Source organism: Amblyomma americanum, chromosome 2 (assembly GCF_052857255.1).
Source record: "Amblyomma americanum isolate KBUSLIRL-KWMA chromosome 2, ASM5285725v1, whole genome shotgun sequence".
Classification (NCBI taxonomy): Eukaryota; Metazoa; Arthropoda; class Arachnida; order Ixodida; family Ixodidae; genus Amblyomma; species Amblyomma americanum.
In genome coordinates, this window is record NC_135498.1 from 96,528,379 (window position 1) to 96,549,255 (window position 20,877).

The window sequence follows — 20,877 nt, forward strand, 5'->3', positions numbered from 1 at the left end:
AAGTATTCATGATTCTCAAGTTATTGCGTTCAGCGAACTCAATACCTACCTTCTGCTATTCCTAGTGCCAATGCCATATTCATCTACTGCCTGGTCTCCAGCCTGCTTTTTGCCAACATTGGCACTGAAGCCTCCCATTAGTACAGAATACTGCATTTTTATTTTCCCCATTGCCAATTCTACATTTCACAGAAGCTTTCCACTGCCTGGTCATTATGACTACATGCAGGCGATTAGGTTTGTGGGAAGACAGCTAGCCGTTCTCATGTGGGCTCTGCAAGAAACAGGCAAGCGTTGGCAAGGCTGACATATTCAGTTGATCTACTTAAATTAGGGCATGAGGCAGGCACTTGTGTGTGTTGAAAGCTCCCGCAATGCACACTGGTGACACACTAAGCTATCTGTGTATAAAAGACAAAATCTGTGTTAATTTTTTGTAAGGCTTTTAATGACTGATCACCAACCACGTGCAGTAATTTTGGTTTCAAAGCTGCCCCTGTCTTGTGCGCCCAATGCTTTTGCTTACTTAAAACTAACAGGTACATGTGCATGCATCGACTGACACCACAGCTTGTTGGTGCGCACTTTCAAATGATGTGGTAGACATCAGTGTATACACAGATCACTGCGTATTATTCGCCTAAAACCGCTAAATAATTTATACAGTTGACTCCTGATATTTTTAAGCCGCTTAATTGGAATTTCCAGTTAATTAGAAGTGAAGCGTATTTTGGTCCCGTCAGTTTAGCATATAACCCTACAGAAGAAATCACTCGATAATTGAACATTATTATATAGACTGGGTTCCTGATAACTGCACTGTCATGGTGCAGCAAATGTTGCAATGCAGAGAGACATCCTCCTGTTTGTATGATTTCTCTGTGCTGCTTGCTGGCAGCAGAAAAATTTCATAATGATATCAGCAGCTCTTCTATCTCATTACTTTCAAGCAATTCGTGGAACAGCGTTACAAATATATATTGTCACAGCAAAAGTGATGCAAGAAAAAGCCAGTGGAGCCTTCAAGTGACAAAGCAAACCACCCGATTCTGTACACCTATCTTTCTTCGACTAGTTCACAGTGCCACTGCAATGTGGAGTCAAATTTCATGCACATTAGCAAAACATTGTAGTAGATAAGCTTGTTAGCATGAAATCCATTTGCAACAAAGGTCGATGACTGCCATAAAAATGGAACGGCTAAAACAGACATTTTGGGGTTTCCTTCGTTACAGCAAGGTTCAACTGAATATTTTTAAACATCAGCAATTATTCGCCAATTATAAGGCTCTGATTTCCAAATTCAAGAGTGCACACTGCCGCTATTGAAGGCCTTCGAAATCACCACCAAGTTTCGTGCTGCTTCACTGTCTCAATACATTATACATGGCCTGCATGTCGCATTCAGTGCCCATCGGTTGCCAGGCGGCCATGCTGTGCTGAACCACTGCCAGACTGCCTCTAGCTTACCGCTGCCTCTGTTTGCTCACACAGAGTTGATTCCCGTCCATCCGCAGCTTCACTATGGTTTTGTGCATTATCCTCAGTGGCTCCAATCATAGCGACAGGTACAGGCACAAGAAGAAGCAGACTAACATGAACTTAGCACAAGAACTCCAAGATCCCAGAGCACAAAGAGCTGCAGGTTGTGGCTGGCTCGGACTAAGCAAGACAATTTGGACCCCAAGAGTCTCAATTTACAAGAGTACAGAGTGCACTTTGTGACAGATAAGAGGTTTGGGTCGTGAACTTAATGTCTGCAAAGCTATGGTGAGCAAGGACTACACCCTGAAGAAGTGAATGTTTTTGTTTCGAGTGAGGCCATCTGACTTGTTTGACAACCCAAACACAGACTGGGCCCTGCGTCACTGCATATACCTTGGCTACAGCACTAGGCAAAGTGGTTCATCACCACGGCCACAGCCAGCAACAACGGCAGAAAGGACAGCATGCTGAGGCCGAGCTTTAGGTATCGTAGACTCGTTGCAGACAGGATCCTCGACCAGCAGCTCGTGAAATATTTTTGTACCTCCAATGATTTGAGGTTTCCATTCTTTCTAATGTCACAAAGCTGGAAGAGTAAACTAGATAGTTCACGATCCCTGTGGGTCACTTCAGACCACATCATCATCTATCATTGCATCGTAACCCGGCCACACTATGTATGCATGCATATTGTCGCACATTTCCACCTTTTTTGTGCAGCGCACATGCACCGATCCAGCAAGTTCAAAGTAATAGCCTGCATTGAATAGCCAATTCCCCTGTGGAGGCAGCATCACGCCTGAAAGGATAAGGAAATAATCCAAAGCATCTAAGGAGCAGTCAGGCCACGCAAGGCGGACGGTCTGGGATCGAGTGGTTTGGCGGCATGGCCGCCAGCGCTTGATAGGAGCAGAAGTCACGTCACGAGCAAGCCATATATTGACTCAACTGCTGCTGCAGCTAACTGTGCAGCAACTAGTGTTCATCTCCTGAGTCATAGACAATTGGTTTGAAAGTCATTGAAATGCCCATGTGATAGAGATATCTTTTCAATCACGAGCGATAAACTTGGACAAGAACAAAGCACAGTCAGTCCTAAATGTTTTCAAACCTGCAGAGTCCAGTGACCTGGAAAACTGGATATCACCATAAAACAAGGCATTGCAGTGTTTGAGATCACATGCGAATTTGGACTGGCAATCGCTTTTGATGCAGATGAAGCAATGACATCAGCTCACAAATGCATGTGTGCATCATTCATTAGCCTCCGAGTTTTGAAAAGATTAGTCACTTGACAGGCTAGCAAAAGGCGCCCGTGTGCTGTGAAGTGTTCGCGCACGTTAAAGCCGGTTAAAAAATCCGGGACCCTCCAATACAGCGCCCGTCACAGCCCATGCGTCGCTTCGGGATGCTAGACACCACAATTCACAATTGCACACATAGCGTTATCCCGGCAATAAAACCACTTACTGCATGTTGTGACGACAGCGACTGGGCAGCGGAACCACTCGCACCCTGGGGCGGATGGGTCCGCCTCCTCTCGAGCGAGGCGGATTACCTCCGCGGCTCGCCTTTTCGGCCAGTGGCAATGCTGCCAATCGTGGGAGAGCCACCCGACAGGGACGACAGCCAAGCTGTCGTCCTCCATCGGGAACTTCACGACCGCAAACGGTTTTGGTGGCATGCTGCAAGGAGTAAAGCGATGCAAACAAAGATTAGTGCGTAAACTGATTTTTCACAAGCTCGCTCGCCCTATTCTCATGTTCCTCTTGCACGAAGGTCTCGCGACACATCTCAGAAGCAATACAACGCAGCGTTAAGAAAATAAGTGCATGAAAAAGGCATACAATTGAAGGTGCACATGTCGTCGGTCCGAACCCATGTGGCAAGCTAGCCTCCCACATGACTATAATATAGTACAATTACAGAACAGGGCAACAAATGACGCCTCTCCCCTTATTGCTACTCATGACAGTAGGCTCATGAGGAAACAAAAGAAGCTACTAACAAAAAAGCGTAAATACTTACGCAAGTGGCGGGCTTGAAGATCACGGGAAAACACGATGTATACGCAGCGACGACCGAACAAAGAAAGAGATGGCATCCGTCGGAGCGGTCGGACGGGCAGCAAGGGTTGCCAGATAGCTCCAAGCACAGGTAGCCAAGCTGGCCTCCGTAGTAGCCCAAATAAAGCCAAAAAACTTTGTTTTTGCATGGAAAACTCCTTAGCCATATTAAACTATTTTTCGCAAGTATATCTACATAATACTATTAGAAGTAGCGCAAGGCTTGCCTGCAAGCGAATTCATGATTAAGCAAATGTGGTGTTTATCATAAACGTCGTGTTTTATTTTTTTCTCAAAGCATAGCAGTATCGGGAAAATAACAACACGCAAAAAATATCGCACAATAAACTCACTCAGTAATGATATGCATTCAGCAATGCAGTATAGGTACAGCTCACGACATTTTCACTAAACACAATAAAATAAATACACTACAATAAATTCCAAGACAAACTCTAGTACAGAGGTTGCGGCTAGACAAGATATAGCACAATAGACGGAAGTAGTCTAGAGAGGGATCTCAGGCATCGTGACCTGATTCGAAGGGGAAAAGTTTGGCCCATACATGGTCAGTGACCTTCAAATTCATCAGTATCATGCCTGACCATGGAGACGAACTTTCGTCGAGCCCTAGCATATATGTGTTCCCATTGATGTCTGAGCTGGCATTATCTTTGTTGTCCCTACCGTCATCAAACGCAGCCACCGAACAAATGTTCAGCCAGGTCTCGTTCACTATAAAACCTACCTGCGAAATAGAATGTAGATCTATAACTAGACTTTGCAAGCGCTCCTCCATGTACGTGAAGTTTGGTATGGCCGGGAATGGAGGCTGCTAGGATTTTAAACCGGCCAAGAATTTTTGTCCCGTCTCAGCCCTAAGACTTAGCTGAGCATTTGTTTGACGGCTGCGTTTGATGACGGCAGTGACAACAAAGAGAGTGCCAGCTCAGACATCAATGGGAAAGTCCGTGTGGAGGCATGATATACTGATGAATTTGAAAGTCACTGACCATGTCCAGGTTACGATAGACGTTTCTGAACCCATACGTACGGCTCATCACCTCGACATGCGCGGTCATGTGACCTTCAACTTTATCAGTGGGAACGTCTATTGGCTTTCCAACATTTTTTGCATTTATCACGCAGAACCGGGTATTGTCTGACAGATCGTCAACTTTCGTTTGAGCACGCGATTGTCAGATTCGATTGCATAAATTGACTTTGTTGCTACGAAATCACCGAATGGACAATAGACAAAACCGATGGAGTTCGGGTCGGCGCCGGTCACTCAGAAGCTTTAGGTTCGCAGTAATGCCTCTTCAGCTCACATTTAATGCAGGAAAAAAAAGAAGAAACGCTGCGGCACCTATCCAGCAGGAAACGTTTGTCAGAGATGCTGATCAGGGGAAGATATTTCGGGGCTGTCTAGAAAAAACCCTACCGCATGCCCTGAAATGTAACATATGTGCTGCTCCCATTCGGTGTTGTCGTTCTGCATAGCTGCACGCAACTCAGCGTTTTCGCAAAAGAATTGGCGTAGTTACCGTACGGTAGAGCTAAAGCTCGCCGGACAGGGGCCGGGGTCTTCCACCGAAGCCCTTGTTCATTCGCTCAAATTAATTTCACCGATTACAAATCCAACAAAAGGCAAATTTTGATCATCGGTGTATATTTCCATATGTATTCTTTCTGCGTAGCAGCGTTCTCTACTTTTCAATGCACCGATTAAAGCGGCCTTCCAGTAAAGCCAATTTATTCACAATTAATCGCAAGGCAGGTGCTATGCTGAGCCAACTTGACGCACACAAGCCGTTAGGTGTATGCGGGAAGATAAGATGTCTAGCACGGCCGCCATCACCTCGGACTATATTACGAATAATCAGCGGCGTCACATGAGGCCGGCGTACGTTTCTCCGTACTCATGCTGTCGTTTTGGAGTACCTGTGCTTCATTTGAAAGCCTGACGTAAAGGATTCTAGTACATTATATGAAAAGCAGTCAATGTGGGGGTAGCCCACGCACTTTAGAACCACGCTAGAACCACGCATTTTGTGCCTTGAGTTTTGTGTAAAGGCTGTTGGGCTGATGCCCCGTCTGTCCCGAGGCCCACACAATATTTCACGACAAGTTTTCTACCAGTTATCAGCGCTTAAATAGAGAAAATAGCCTCGATCTGCATCGATCATTGGCACAAAGCCGAGAAAGGCTGTAAACAAATCACAAAAAAATATAAATTACAGACAGTGACTACATTTGCTCCGGCAACTACAGTAGAGTGTAGCTCTCACTGGAGTGGATGGATGAGCGAGTCAAGGAGGCTATATGACCTGAACAGTTATTAGCGAGTGGTGGTAAATATGGAGGTGCGGCACGACCGTATTTTAGACGCATTCTACTAAGACGTGCCGCTGCGGCCACTTATTTTCTCCGTGAATTAAAAATAAAAACAACTCAACTATTTTTTTTATTTACTAAAGATAGTGACCTAATATAATACCGAATAATTCGCTACCGGAGGTCTTTTTTGTGCACAGTGTTAACGCCTTTTTGTGATGTTTGTGCTTTTGTGCGCTGCGAGTATCTTCATTGTTAGGCCTCTTTTCGTTTTTAACTGTAGCTCTGAGCGGTTAGGTTTGTTGATTGTTCGTCACTGTGATCTTTAGCGCTCCGTCATGAGCATGGAGACGGAGGTCATGAGCAAGTGGCGGAGGTACCGTATCATCGAAAAAGAGTACAGGGAACTTTTAGGAGAGCTCGGTATCCGACGGCCACCGTCTACGCATCTGAAATCCTCCGGAAGCAAGAGAACGGGCGGCGAAGCGGCCTTGGACGTCGTCAGCGCCCCTCCACTCCCGCTACCGTCCGGAGCAAGCAAACGGCCGAATAGCGAAGCCTGCGCAAGCGGCGCTTGCGCTAGTGGCAGCGGACGAGCTATTTCGTCGCTACCTGCAGACCAGTCGATGCCATCTGTTCAGAGCGAGCTCAACGAGCAGGCTTATGTGTCCGAGAGTTGCGCTGAAAGCCTTTCTAGCGAGCATACCGCTACCTCGTGCGACTCAAGCGATGAGACCTCGTCCACGAACAGCCTTACTGCTGAGAACGTGGAAATGGGCCAGCCTCGTGAGGAGTCTCCTGAGCTTTGTTATCGCCATCTCTCGACAGCGCAGGAGTTAGCTAGCATAGCTAGCAAGCACAATTTGACGCACGCCTGCATCAACGATTTGCTGGACTTCTGCCGTCGGCGTGGGATTGTAGAGCTCCCGAAAGATGCAAGGACCATCATGCAGACGGAGCGGAAAGCTAATTTAGAACACGGCGACTCGTTTGTGCATTTTGGCCTTGCTGAGGGAATTCAGCATGCTGTTGGCCAAGGACCAGCGCCTGAGAATGTCGAGCTGCACGCAAATATTGATGGGCTGCCTCTGCATAGGAGTAGCCAGACTGCACTCTGGCCAATTCTGTGCAGAGTAATTAACATCAAGAAATCTGAACCATTTATGGTCAGTGCATACTGCGGTGCAGGGAAACCTCCGTGCCTCCAGGAATACCTCAGGCCTTTCATTGATGAAGTGCGCAACCTTAGTTGCAACGGACTGATGGTGAAAGGGGTGCACGTCAATGTGTGCTTAAAAGCCGTGATCTGTGACGCTCCAGCAAGGAGTTTCGTGAAGGCAATCACTGGCCACACAGGCTATCATGCCTGTGAACGTTGCAGCCAAAAAGGGCACTATCTGGAAAACAGGATGACTTTCCCTGACCTGCATGCACCACAGCGAACAGACTCCTCTTTCGTTCGCAAGAGGATCGGCGCCATCACACTGGTGTTTCACCATTTACATCTCTGAACGTAGATATGGTGAAATGCTTTCCTACAGAGTATATGCATTTAGTCTGTTTGGGGGTTATGCGGCGGCTCCTTAGGAATTGGATATGCAAGGGGCACGCTGCCAGGCTGAGCCGGGCTGACAGGAGTGCACTCAACGACAAGCTGCGAGAAGCAGCAACTGCATTTCCAAAGTACTTTCAGAGGAAACCGAGGGGCACCGAAGAACTCGACAGATGGAAGGCCACAGAGTTCAGGACTTTTTTACTATACCTGGGGCCTGTTCTCCTGAAATCCATCCTGCGTGATGAGCTTTATAAGCATTTTTTATATTTGCATGTATCTGTTAGGGTACTTGCCTCTCCTCAGCATCACAGAGACCTCAACCAGTTTGCTCACGACCTGCTGCGGTACTTTGTGCAAGAATTTGGCAGACTGTACGGACAAAAACAACTCGTGTACAATGTGCACACCCTTGCACACTTGGCAGAGCAATGCCTGGAGCATGGCACTGTCGATGAGTTCAGTGCATTTCCATTTGAAAGTTATCTAGGAAAGGTAAAGAAGAGACTGCGGACGACAAATAAGCCTCTGGCGCAACTCAGCCGACGAATGTCGGAGGTGAGGGCGTGCACACCGCTCTCTACAGGACAAGTGGGTGGTGACGTGAAAGTCGGTGACTGCTTTCTGGTGGATAACTGCGCTGTAGTCATTGTTGATCTCCTGGGGGGCAATGCCAAAGCTGGCATCTTGCCAAATGGCAGAGAGTTTTTTGAGTCCCAATTGACTCTTCAAGGATGTACGTGCGTCGCTACAGTGCTCTTGGTCAAGAAACCAAAATCTGGCCCATTTCGTACATCAAGAATAAAGTTCGATGTATAAAGCTTCAGTACAAGAAGGGGCATGTCGTTTTCCCTTTGCTTCCCCTTCAGTGAGGCTTTACATTTCTGTGGTGCCTGAAGGATTATGTGCCTCTATTAAGATAGCTGCAGATTGCAGCATCTTGCTTGAAGTGTTAATTGGTGCTGAAGACAGCAACTTCTACATCACCATCCTTTGCATGGTTTGGATTTGGTTGTATGGGGCTTAACATCCCATAGCGACTCAGGCTATGACAGACGCCATAGTTGAGGGGTCCAGAAATTTCGACCGCCATGCAGTTCTTTAACATGCACTGACATCGCACTGTACAAAGGCCTCTATAGTATTCAATGCTCATCAAAATGTGACTGCTGCAGCCCGGATGGAATCTGAATCTTTCAAGTCGGCAGCCAAGCACCATAACCACTGAGCCACCGTTGCATACTAGATCTGCATTGAAGCACTTGGAATTTCATCTTTTGGGGAACATCAACTTTGAAGCTATAATGGCCCTCTTCAGGGCCACCCAAATTTACTGGCAGGGTCGTTGCTGCGCCTCCAGAAACTCCAGAACCCTCTTGTTCCCGTGAGCGCCTGCCTGTTTAATGAGTGCTAACAGTCAATCAGCATTATATAATCGTGTCATTCATGCTCCTGTTATTACCCCTATTTATGTAACCCCCCCCCCTCCCCACTCACACAATACTCCATGCTTGGAGCCTGTGAGGCAACGTGAATAAATAAATAATAAATAAATAAATAAAAAGTATACTCTCAACTTGTTAGTATATAACAGACTGCAGAGTAGTGGGCAAAGAAAGATATTGAGAATGCAAGGCTGAATTAACACGCATTTATGTTAAATGTTAGGTAAGACTAGTGCATGCAGCTTAACTGCTTGTAAGTGATGCATTAATGACATGATTACAAAAAAAGATAATATGGAAATTTAACTTGACAAACCTAGAGTTCAAACATCATAGGAGAGAAGGGATGCTCACTCACCTCTGGAAGTCACTTCATGGCACGGAAAGTTGTTGCATTGAATAATAAGTTTGAAATGACCTGCTTCTAAGCAGTGCACCGCTTCTAAGTGTCCACCAGCAAAAACGGATTTCTGTCACTATGTAGTGCAGTGGCATCTGCTGTGATGGGCGCCCTTAATTTTTTGTGTCCCCTGCAGCTCTTTTCTCATGCCACCTAATTTCGGGCTGCTAAGATGAGCCTATAAAACTGCACACTTAACTTTCGTAAATGCAGTTTCACCCATGTTGTAAATATGCTGAGGATGAAGTGCATCAACACTTGGTACGAGCCACACCAGAAAGTAGATCTGTTTCTAGGAAGGAGCTCCCTTCAAACACTTGTTTCAATGCAGTCTTTGAATTACGTCACTTAATTAGCACGAGACACATCATATTTTCAGCACTTTAATTTAACATGACTATATATTGCTTTAAAAAGAAATTGAATAATCTAGCTGTGTAACCATATATATGTCTGCTCATGACATGAGGCTTGGGCTATTTATACTGAATAAAAGTACCATACAGCATCAGGTCTGTAGCAAGAAATTCGAAGCTGCTGCTACTTTAAGGGATGCCAAGGACAAATCTGATGGATTACTGCTGTCTGAAAACAAAAAAGCTACTTACACATCATAACGCTTTAAAAGGGAAGTTGCAAAAATTTAGATACATTTGCTGTCATCATTAGAGATTTTTGCAAGAAAAGTGTAGTTAAAAAAGACGGGTTCTTTCACTGGATCTGTGGTGATGCGCCATTCAATTATAAATGGTAGTTAGCAGTTTTTTTTGCTATTGTTATGAATTGAGAGAGGACAAAAATTTAAAATTATGATTTTATCTGCAAGAACTAACAACACAGAAAGCAAGAGCCTTGGAATCGATTATAAGAAAGCAATAGGTTGAAGTCATATCCTCCATGCCCCTTTAAAGCTGGTGCTTCTGCCGTACGTGTTGTTTTCATTTCGCCAAAAGGAGGCACACAGAGGTGCCATATTCTTCTTTGTCCTTAATGACTGAACTGGATCCACCGTTTGTGGGCATAAAAGGGGCCAAGTGTGTTTCCAGTCCAGCCCTTTACATGCATTTTATGCAGTGGTAAACTGGCTGCATGGTGGCTGGTCGACAATTAATGGTTTGTTAGTTGTCAAACTCCTGGCAATAGTCTTATAAGCCTGAGAATAATTTCCATTTACACTTATAGCTTGATTAGAGTTGCAGTCTAGGCAAGTTGGTAGACAATCACACTTCTTCAAAACATGAAAAAAATAACTTGCACATAAAGCCTACTCACAGTTAACTGGTTATTGCAACAAGAAACTTGGTGAAGAAGGAACCGAGTATGTGAAACACTTGGCTTTGCAGCCAAGCATTACAAAAAAAGATAAATACATAAGAATAGAAGAAAAGTTACTTTGATCTCACTCGCTTAATGCATAAGCAGTCAAGGAATTTCTGAATCTGAGAGTGCAGTGGGAATTAAGGGGCTTTTATGCTTGTGCTGCCTCCTTTCGAGACATGAAATGCCTTAGCTCTTTCATGAACTTTGTTTGTGCTTAAAGATGAGTTATTGTTCCTGAGAGCACTCGCATAGCAATTTTTCATTCATCAAATTTTTTCTGGGCTCATTAATCCTAGGGTTGAAAGATCAGGCTTTTAGGTTTCTTCTTTGATAGCATTTTTGCTGCAGTAAAAACTGAGAGTGCACTTCCTTCTGAATACAGGTATGCCTATACCGTCATTTTTTTCACACTGCAAAAAGTTAGAGAGCTCATTGTGTATTTTCTACCATTTATCTTGAGAACGCAGGAAATGGCTATGTGTTGTTGGAGTTAATGTGGTAGTGTAACTTGCTTTTACACCACAATTTCTTGGTCGTGAGATGATCGACGGTCCTATGGACACCCATTCAGGTTATTGAGATTACTTGAACTATTGCAACAGGAAACGATAGGTTATGCTACTAGCTCATGTCATTAATAATACATATTGTTTTGCTTTCTCCTTAATCTTTTTATCCCCTCACCCCTTTCCCCGGCCCCTGGTTAACCTATCTTCCTTTCCTCCTCCTCGTCCTCCTCGATTTGCTTTGCATATTTGTTGTAGTTCTTTTCCAGAAAATTGAAAACTTCAGGGGTACGTTTCTTTATTCAAACATGTGCAGCCTTCATACCTGCCTAACACGTACCATCCCGATCTAATTTAGGCGCCGGTCATTGAAAAAAACAAAAACAGTACCAGCATCCCACTACAACAACAATCCATTTATTATTTGATTATGTTCCAATGATTGCAACATTCCATGAACGAGAATTTAGTAAAGAGAGGAGGGGCACAAAAGACAAGCCAAAATAAGACTGAAGAAAAGTTTGTGGACATGCAATTCTAGCCTGCCAAGAGCAAGTGCAAATAGTAGCTGGCCTTTGCCATGATGTATATCTATAGGGTCATCTCACTCTGTAAAGTTTAGCACGTTCTGAAGTAGGCTTGGGTTGACTATTTAATTAAGGATGTTTGAATGAAGGATCTTTTATGTGTATTGAAAGTGAAAAATAAAGAGAATATCCTGGTGAAGGCATTCTCGTACTATAATTTTGCATCTAGAAATAGTGTGACTTCACTCTTGCATTTAAAGTTGAGGAATTAGTATAACAGTGAATATTTGGCACAGCACTAAAGTTAAATACAGCCTTGAAGTGTGGTGCATGGCCTAAGTGAAGAATTGTACAGCTCAAGAGAAATTTATTGTTATTGCCATACATATTATGCCTAGTGGAAGAAAAAGGGTCGTACCATATCAGTTGCGTGCAACTATAGCCTGGTCTTATGCTAGTCCAAATTGCTACTCTCTATATTTGCAGTTTTCAAAAGCTCGTTTCCGTAGCTGTCTGTCACCTTCAGCCACTTCAGGAAATCTATATCTGTTCTGTGTATAAGATAGTGTATATCCTTATTTAATTATTGTGCTGTCGTATTTGGACTATGCGGGTATTACAAGCATATTTGTTCCTGACCATTGCAGAAGCAGTAAATTGTACAGAAATGGAGAAAGGTAATTAAAGTACTTTAAATCTGATATAGTAGATGTTAGTACTTTGGAGTATGTAACTCCTCCAACCCTATAGCACAAAGGCTGAGGTCTGTGAAGCATAAAGCCATGTGATGAGATATCCAAACTGTATAAGTAATTAGATTGCAGGATAATTTTATTTATGACAGCAGTGTTCTGTGAATGTCAGTGACAATGCAATCAACATCATGCTGTATTGCGTGAACTGGTACTATACCTAACTGACTATACTAATGCGTGAAGTAACAATTTTGTATTGCACAGGCCAATAAAAGATATGAAAAATACGAAATGCTCTCAACTCTATACTCCTAAATTTTCTCCCATACTGCTGATGTTGTATATATTTCATTGCAATAGCAACAGTTCGTTTGGTGTGAACAGTCACATGCAAGCCTTTGCAAGTATGTCGACACTGGCGCAATAGTAGGCAGAGTGGCTAAATTTTGCTCTTGGGCATACACATTTGATATAGTCGTGCACCTCCATGGCTTTATGCTGTGTAACCCACAACATAAGGTATTGCATTTGCTTTGCTGAACAAATGTCAGTGAAAGGCTCAGCAATAACCACTGATGTGTTTACTTAAGATAATGAAATATAATAGCATTGCTTTACTTTGCTATACTTTTTGAGTAACTATATATACAACAGAATTGTGAATGATAACAGCTATTTATAATCCGCTAGCAAATTTGGAATGTTTCAACGAGAGAAAGGTGAAAGATGAATATGCATATGTATATATATATTGTTGCGCACAGCGATGAACGGGACGACATCGGTTTTAAGAAGCCGTCTCGTCCTTTTCCTTTCCAATTTGATGGTGTCTCATCACAGGTCGATCGTGTAAATTTCCCGTGTGCGCTGGTACAGTGCGAGCTGCTTCTATGCGTGAACTATAGTGTTTTTAAGAGAGATCTATTTTAAGGAGAAAGCCTTTAATGGGTCATCATTGTCCGTCCTTCCGCGAAATCTGTCCCACTATAGCAGTCAATAAATAAATGACAACTCTCTAAAAAAAAAAAAAACTTTTTGTGCACGGCGGGATTCGAACCACCATCCTTGAGTTCAGCAGCCGAGCATACTACCCACTACACTACTTCTTTCCAACACGGAATCGGTTCTACTTCTCAAATATATATTTTCTTGATTTTTCTGTGCCTACACTAATATATGACGCCGGAGAGTGCGGAAAGGCGCCGAATCAGACGGATATGCCTCCCAAACACCCTCCAATGTCTCCAGAATAATATTCAAAATAATTGTGTACTTAACATCTTAACCACACATCAGTGACACAAGCAGTAACACCGCGCTCAAGGCATTCGACTACCGCACTTAGGTCAACAAAGTGTGCGCCCTCCTGAATTTTTTGCATATCTTGCTAACGCCGGCTGTGTACACTGCAGTCGTGATTTTTTCCCCCAAATTCTCGAAATTCATATGGAAAACGCGACGGCTGAGGCCATATATAGCTTGCGGCGATGCTAATCAGAATAAGCTGAAAATTGCTTATAAACCCTTCGCTTGGAATCGATCGAGTGAACTAGACCATCTGCACCACACATATCATTCTCTTAAGAGACATTAGTCATTGAAGATACGTGTTCCTGCCAAGCAGTTTATTCATTCCACTTAAAATGAGTGCGCTGCAGGCTCTCCCGTATTGCGCGTGTGCAGTGCACGGAGTCTCACGGACAAAGAATGAATTTTCTTGATTACCAATTAGCGCGCACACACGCGTATGTATAATCTACCCATTTCCTATGGTTCGCGCCAGCCCGCATTGTTTACATATCGGGATTTGTGAGAGATTTTTAAAGAACTAACGCGCATATATATAATAGTTCGATCGATTTGCCTAAGATTTTTGTGCAAATCCAATAACTGCCCCAAGCAAATCCTCATGGATTATCACCCACAAATTTCGTGGGTGATAATAAATGCACTGGAATGGTGGAGAATTAGTGGCAAACAATGACCGATATCGTTCTGCCTATTGAAGTGGCGTTGCCAATCCTGGGGAAATACTACACAACGAGGGGCCATTAATGGAAATGTAACAGAGTGGCACTGCCTATATGGGGAAAATAGTGACCATCCAGGGCCATTATTGGGAATGTAACTGAGTGGTAATGACAATATGGGGAAAATAATGGTCAAATGGGGCCATTATTGGATATGTAACTGAGTGGCAAAGCCAATATGGGGAAAATAATGGCCAACTGGGGCCATTATTGGGAATGTAACTGAGTGGCAAAGCCATTATGGGGGACATAGTGGCCAACTGGGGCCATTATTGGAAATGTAAGTGAGTGGCAATGCCCATATCGGGAAAATACTGCCCAGCTTGGGCCATTGCTGGCGATGTAACTAAGCGGCACTGCCAATATCGGGGACACATAGAACATGTGGGGCCATCATTGGAACTGTCGGAAAGAGGCATTGCCTATATTGGGGTAATAGTGGTGATGGTGGTCCTATGTAGGACCACCATTTGCCATCACAATCCCAATATTGGGCCAATGGCTTGTGCTGCCTGGGTAAGTGCGTGCAAATCTGACAGCTGCACAAGAGAGTTGGCAAACGAAATCGATGAAAAAATTATTTAATTTCATCATCACAATATGTGAAGTTTCAGAAAAAGAAAAACAACAGGCCATGCCCCTGCTGCCCCATAATGAAGACAAACGACTTATGCCTCTGTAAGCTTTTCTCGACATTTAATTCGACATACGTCGTTCGAGTAGTAGGTAAACACACGTTTGCTGGTGGACATCTCAGCAGAATGCCTGCGTAAGCGACAGCTCCCAAGGCCCTCGCTCAGGAAGGAGTTTATGGTATCTGATAGCTCTGATGGATACACAAACGAAAAAGACAGGCTATGCAGCACGCGCACATTTCGCGAGTATCAGCTATCAAGTATCAAGTATCGCCCCCACGTACACGATCTAGGCTTTGACTTCCGCCACCTCTGCTCTCGCAACATTCTCCGCAAGGTTACCATTTCGGATTTAGCGTTAGCACACGCAAACGCACGCCACCAAGAGAGGCAACAGACACGATCAATCACGCAAAAATTTTGTCGGACTACTTCGGCGAAAATTCATTGTGAACGCTCAATCCATGCACAAGACAGAATGTTTTGAAAGCATATTTATATTTGTGCAATCGCGTTGCGCACCGACATCTTGACTTATTTTGCTGACCCTTCTCGACAAAGATAGCTGCATATTCTCAACTGAGAACACAACATACCGTTGACTCGACATTTCTATTGCTGAGTGCTACCAAGAAGTTAGCGGCAACAAACGCGGCAGATAAAAAGCGCGACGACCTCCGGAGAACGCTGTGTGGCCGTCCCACTAAGTCATGGCAAAGACGCCAAGGTCCTTACCTGTAATAATGGATAAAGACGGTGCCAACAGGTTTTCGTTTTCAGACACAGGCGACACAGGAACGCTTCGCCTTCTTCTCGGCAGATTCTGCAAAGACGTTCGTCTGCTAGCGCGATTTGCGAGTATGGACAGCCACGCCTTGGCCCCAAATTCGGTCTGATAATCTCTGGTGCCCTCAGAGAATGTCAAAATTAAGTGCTTAGCGTCAAAGCCGCGATAAGCCTCGCATAAAATAGTGAGAATTTGGGCACAAGCAAGCAAAGCCCGCGCATTCATAAGCGACGAGCTATGCGTGAATCTTTTGGATTGTATCTCCAATCCTCCACTCATACCATGTTTCCACAGAGTGCCTGGATGCCCGCTCGCCTCCGCTGGCCCATCTAGTCGCTCAATGTAGATGGATGGCAGGTAGGAGCGTCCCCTTTGAAACGGGGCAGTGGTAGTTGCCACCATGCTGAGTTTTTTTTCCTTTATTTTTGTTTAAGTATGCTGTAAGTTATTAATAAAATTCGCCATTTTCTTTAAAATACGTCTTCCTACACTTTAAAACTTATGTCATCTCTCTGCTTTTGAGCCACCAATCCTCCAATCGCTTTTTGCTAATTTCCACCGCAGATTTATTTACATGACTATTGTTATCTCTAGCCCTAAGGCCTCAGGAAGAGTGACTGTGCCTGAATCGACATCGGGATGGATACCATCACATTTTAGAATGAGGTGTTCTATTGTTTCCACAGATTTACCACACACATCACATGTGTCATCTTCTTCGTTAAAATTCTTTTTGTAGCTGCGCGTTCTAAGACACCCTGACCTAGCTTCAAAGAGGAGGGCACTGCCGCTTGAGTTATCATAAAACGTTTTCTTCCTGATCTGCCTTTTTCAGCATCGATATAGTTCTACACTATGCTTCTTTTCCATTTAATCTATCCAATTTTTACCTTCGACGTTTTTAACCTGTCGTTTAATGCTCTTTCTTTCTCCTTCCTCGTCTCTGGCAAACTTACTGGCCAGCTTTCTAGTTCGTTTTCGCCACTGCGTGTCAACGCTCTTTCTGTACAGGAATTTAAACACCTTAGCTGCCCACCTGTTATCGTTCAGTTTCCTCAGGCGTTCTTCGTATAGTACTTTACTATGAGCTTCCCGTGCTTCGAACGTTGCCCAGCCCATATCCCCATGTACTGCCTCGTTCGTGGTTTTTCCGTGGGCACCTAGTGCTAATCTACAACAGTTCTCCAATTTTCTTCCAATCGCGACTGAACTTCAGCCCTTAAGCATAGAACCACATTTCCGAAAGTAAGCCCCGGCACCATTATTCCTTAACAAATACCTCTGATGACTTCATACCTGCTGTACCCCCAAAATGCTCTATGTTTCATTATCCCGGCATCTCTTCGCCTTTTTGCCAGACTTCCAGCGCCAGATGTTTCCAGACTTCGCAGCGGCCCCTGAAGTTGAGTTCAGCCGCGAAAAGCCATGTTTAGCACATTCATTTCAGCAAGCAGGTTGGTGGCGCTATCTGGGGAACGTCCATGAAAGCTTTGGTCAAGAAAACCGATAGCAGAGAAGTCTAGTCGCGCGCCAAACTTGAACGAACGACAAGTCGAAATTCATCAAGGGGCACAAAAATGTGTCTTTCTTCCGCTCTTCTCTCTCTCACTCTCTGCTTTATCCCCTTCCCTTACGGTGCGTTTCAGGTGTTCGCCGAGATGTGAGACAGATACTGCGCCATTTCCTTACCCTACCACCCAATTTACCAATTTTCGCAAATATTTATTGTATAATAAATAGGTCAAAGAAGGTACCTGTTCTATGGACTGATAAACTCAAAAGGCGACAATCGCAAGTACTGGTCGTGAAAGGTCGTGAAAGCTTTGTCACATAAAATATCAGTAAAACTTAGCCAAATCTACTTTTCCATTGCCAAAAGCAAATAGAATGCAGGAACTTGGGATTATTACATCGTTACTTGAAAGCCGCCGCTGTGCAGCACCTCGTTCCCAGTGTCGTTCGTAGTAGTATTTTGAAGAACACAACAGATTTGAAGAAATGTTTGCCTTGAGTTCTTTTTCCGTTTTGTCCTTTCATGTGCGCTTATCACTGCTTTCATCTTCTGTCTCTTCTAAATTATTAGCTTGCTGTCATTTTCAGGTTACACATTCTGCAGTTAAATGTATTACTGCATATTTTAATGTGAAACTATTTTTTGTCTAATGAGTGGCGTGTACAGGCACTGTCAGCTGAGCGTGTCGGCTCAGCGTGTCGGCAGAGCTTGTCCGCACGAAAATGACCATTCGAAAAAAGAAATTCGCTTCATTTTGGTTCGAACCCAGGCCCTCCGATAGCCAAGCGCGCACGCAAAGCACGCGCTATGAAAGGTTTTTTTCTTGTTTTCAGCGTGGCATTTATTACACGCGTTTATATGCAGTAAAAGTCTGTACTCATTATTTACAAAGTAATCAGCCAGTAGCCGAACAAGTTGAATGAAAACACAACACCACACAAATAAAAGACGTATGAACACAACTTTACTAAAAAGTTGCCAAAGAAAAAACCAGACATCAATAACGGGAACTAGTCTGGTTGATAGGAACTGTCTTCGTAAGTGTCCTTCAGCTGGTGCACCATGCATCTGACCGCAATGTGTGCAGGGGGAGACGGCATGCTCGGCATTCTGGTCCAACGTGCGCGTTTTCCAGAAGCTGTGCAGACCGAGCAGGAAAATCATGTCAAAGGGTTCGTGATCATGTTTGGTGGCCATTAGGTAAAGAACACTGTGAGAATTTAAAACAACCATGAAGCCCTACGCCATGAAGGGTTATTGGTTGAAGCGTGTTAGAGGGGAACGAAGTGAACGCTTTGCGATGTGTACGACGGTAAAGTGAGTTGAGGAAATGTACTGATGATAGACAACTATGACTAGCAAAAAAAAACTTGCTGATATCATCCAAGGGTCATATTTTATCTGTCACGTAACAACGATGACATGCAAAAAAATTTTCTAACGTTAAAACGCAAACGCTTTCGCATTTCTCCGATGCAGCAGAGTACAGTGCTCTCGAACTTCTTATGAGCAATGGGCAGAGTGGGATGAGAACACAACACCGTCGTCAGGACTCCTCAAATAGCAGTCATCTGCGACAGCAACTATGTGATGAAACACCAACAGGTGTTACTGGATTTCAGAGTAGCGCAGTCCACGCCTTCACAAGTTTTGAAGAGATATACATTCTGAGTAGGTTTCGTTTCTCGATCTTCGCAGGAGACACGCCAGAACGACCAAACAAGTCGTTTAGAAAGACTTATTGCTCCAGTCTAAAAAAAAAGCTCTAGACCGACTGTCATCAACATTTAAAAAGATTTTATCCAGTTATCAGTCTCTATAGAGTAACTCTATGAAATGTGAGACATCATCGGCAGTGTGCCTCTCTAAACACCAGGAGCCCAGCTCAAACCCCCAACGTCTGTGAAAATAACATTTGATTCCATGATGATGTAGGGAAATGAACGACCGATGTGCTTAGGTTACGAATGAAGAAAAGTGAGCTAATTAATTGAATCGAAGTTTTTGTCCTGCGGGAATGACGGGTTTCCGCTGTTTACGTCGGCTCAAACGCAATTTATATGGACCTTGTCCTCAGCTTACGAAGTTAAACAACAGAGGTTGGAACGTAATGACAAAGGGCTGATTCTCCGCTCTTAGAGTTTGTCTCCTCGAGTGTATTCGAGGTACCACGAGCCAAGAAGTTGATCAGGGGTTTCTTGAAAAGGTTATGCTTCCATAGGCGCACAAGAATCGGGTTTCAATATGTGCTTCAAAAGAATTACGAATTGAAATACTTTTCTACGCTGTGAACGATTGCATTAAGACAGTGTACCTTATGAAGCGATCAAGCAACATGCAGTGATTACTTCAAGGGAATAAATCTTGATAAGCGTCGTGCATTGTCTGAGCGAGAAAAGGCCAGTAGCGCCTAGCTTAAAGTCGACAAGCTGCTTCAAGAGTGGGGACCCTGGGCAAAACATTCACTGACAGCTTCCTTGGCTCCATGATTCCGTGGATCATGCAGTGATCACCGGAAAATGCTGCCGTGTGATGGTATTGATGCATTAGGTTATCGTAAAAATGAATGCTTGAAATTGTTGCTTCATTTTGTAATAAAAGACATAATCGCCGATACCTTCACGAAGCGCAGAAAGCAGTTCAGTAAATTTTCTGTGGTAACAAAGTGTAGCTTAATATGATGATAAACATTGGTTGCTGTTGCGTAAAATGTCTGATATCATTATCCCACCAATCCCGTGCGGAAATTTATGTGCGCTCAAAAAAAAAAGTGAAATAAAAAGAAACTGAAATATATCTTTTTGTTCACTAATGTATATAGACAAATGGCATGCTGATCTTCTGAGTTTTCTCTCGTGTTATAGCAGGTGAATGCTTACCAGTTGAGGATATTGTTGCACAACAATATCCTCAAATAATTCATTCAGTTGAGAGATAAAACGGCTCAATATAATAGGCTTGGCTCTTGTGTTTATGGTTTTTCCTTATTTGGTCACTTCACGAAATATAGCTAGAAATATATGTAATCTAATAATACCAGTGCAAAAGCCTGCATCCTAAAGCGTCTTTCAGTAAGGTATTATAATTGTTTTTGTGGCTCTTTCACCTGGGAACACCGGCGCTCCTTGTGATTTGCTGGGTTTTCAGTGATAGCACACTACCTGCGCTGCATCAGCGCAATGGTATCCGCGAAAGCACCGGAAAAAGCGTTAAATATTTCACTGATTTTGTACATTTAGCCCTTTTCGTTCCTTCGGTGCAGTCACCGTAGCACTATGTCCATACCGAAGTAAACTTCGCGCAAATCGTAACGAAGTGCTCCCGATTTTCATGTCACGAGGGCACCTAGTCGGCACGAGTGAAAACAGTTCTGATTTCGGCACTCATGTTACACTTTTTACATTTCCTGAACCGTGGTTATAAATAAGCCGCCAGTCAACTTCGCATTCTGCTATTCGCGCGCAGCAACATAGTGTTGGCACGGTGGTCAGAAGAGACAAACAGCCGTGGAAGTTGTCGCTGCTGCATCTTCACCCTCTGATTCGCAATGCTAAGCCCCTTCAACGAGTTGTAAAGCGT

At 43.9% G+C, this 20,877-nt stretch overlaps 1 protein-coding gene and 1 pseudogene across 2 annotated transcripts in view; one reads left to right on the top strand and one right to left on the bottom strand.

Annotated features, from left to right (window-relative positions):
- The window catches only part of LOC144121647 (caspase-14-like), a 53,829-nt gene extending 37,822 nt beyond the window's left edge, over positions 1-16,007 (bottom strand). For both annotated transcript variants that reach the window (XM_077654970.1, XM_077654969.1), the window contains exon 1: positions 15,734-16,007. The gene's annotated coding sequence lies outside the window, so the exon portion shown is untranslated. The remainder of the gene's footprint in view (positions 1-15,733) is intronic.
- Positions 5,490-8,882, top strand: LOC144118839 (uncharacterized; annotated as a pseudogene).
- Positions 16,008-20,877: the final 4,870 nt, after the last annotated feature.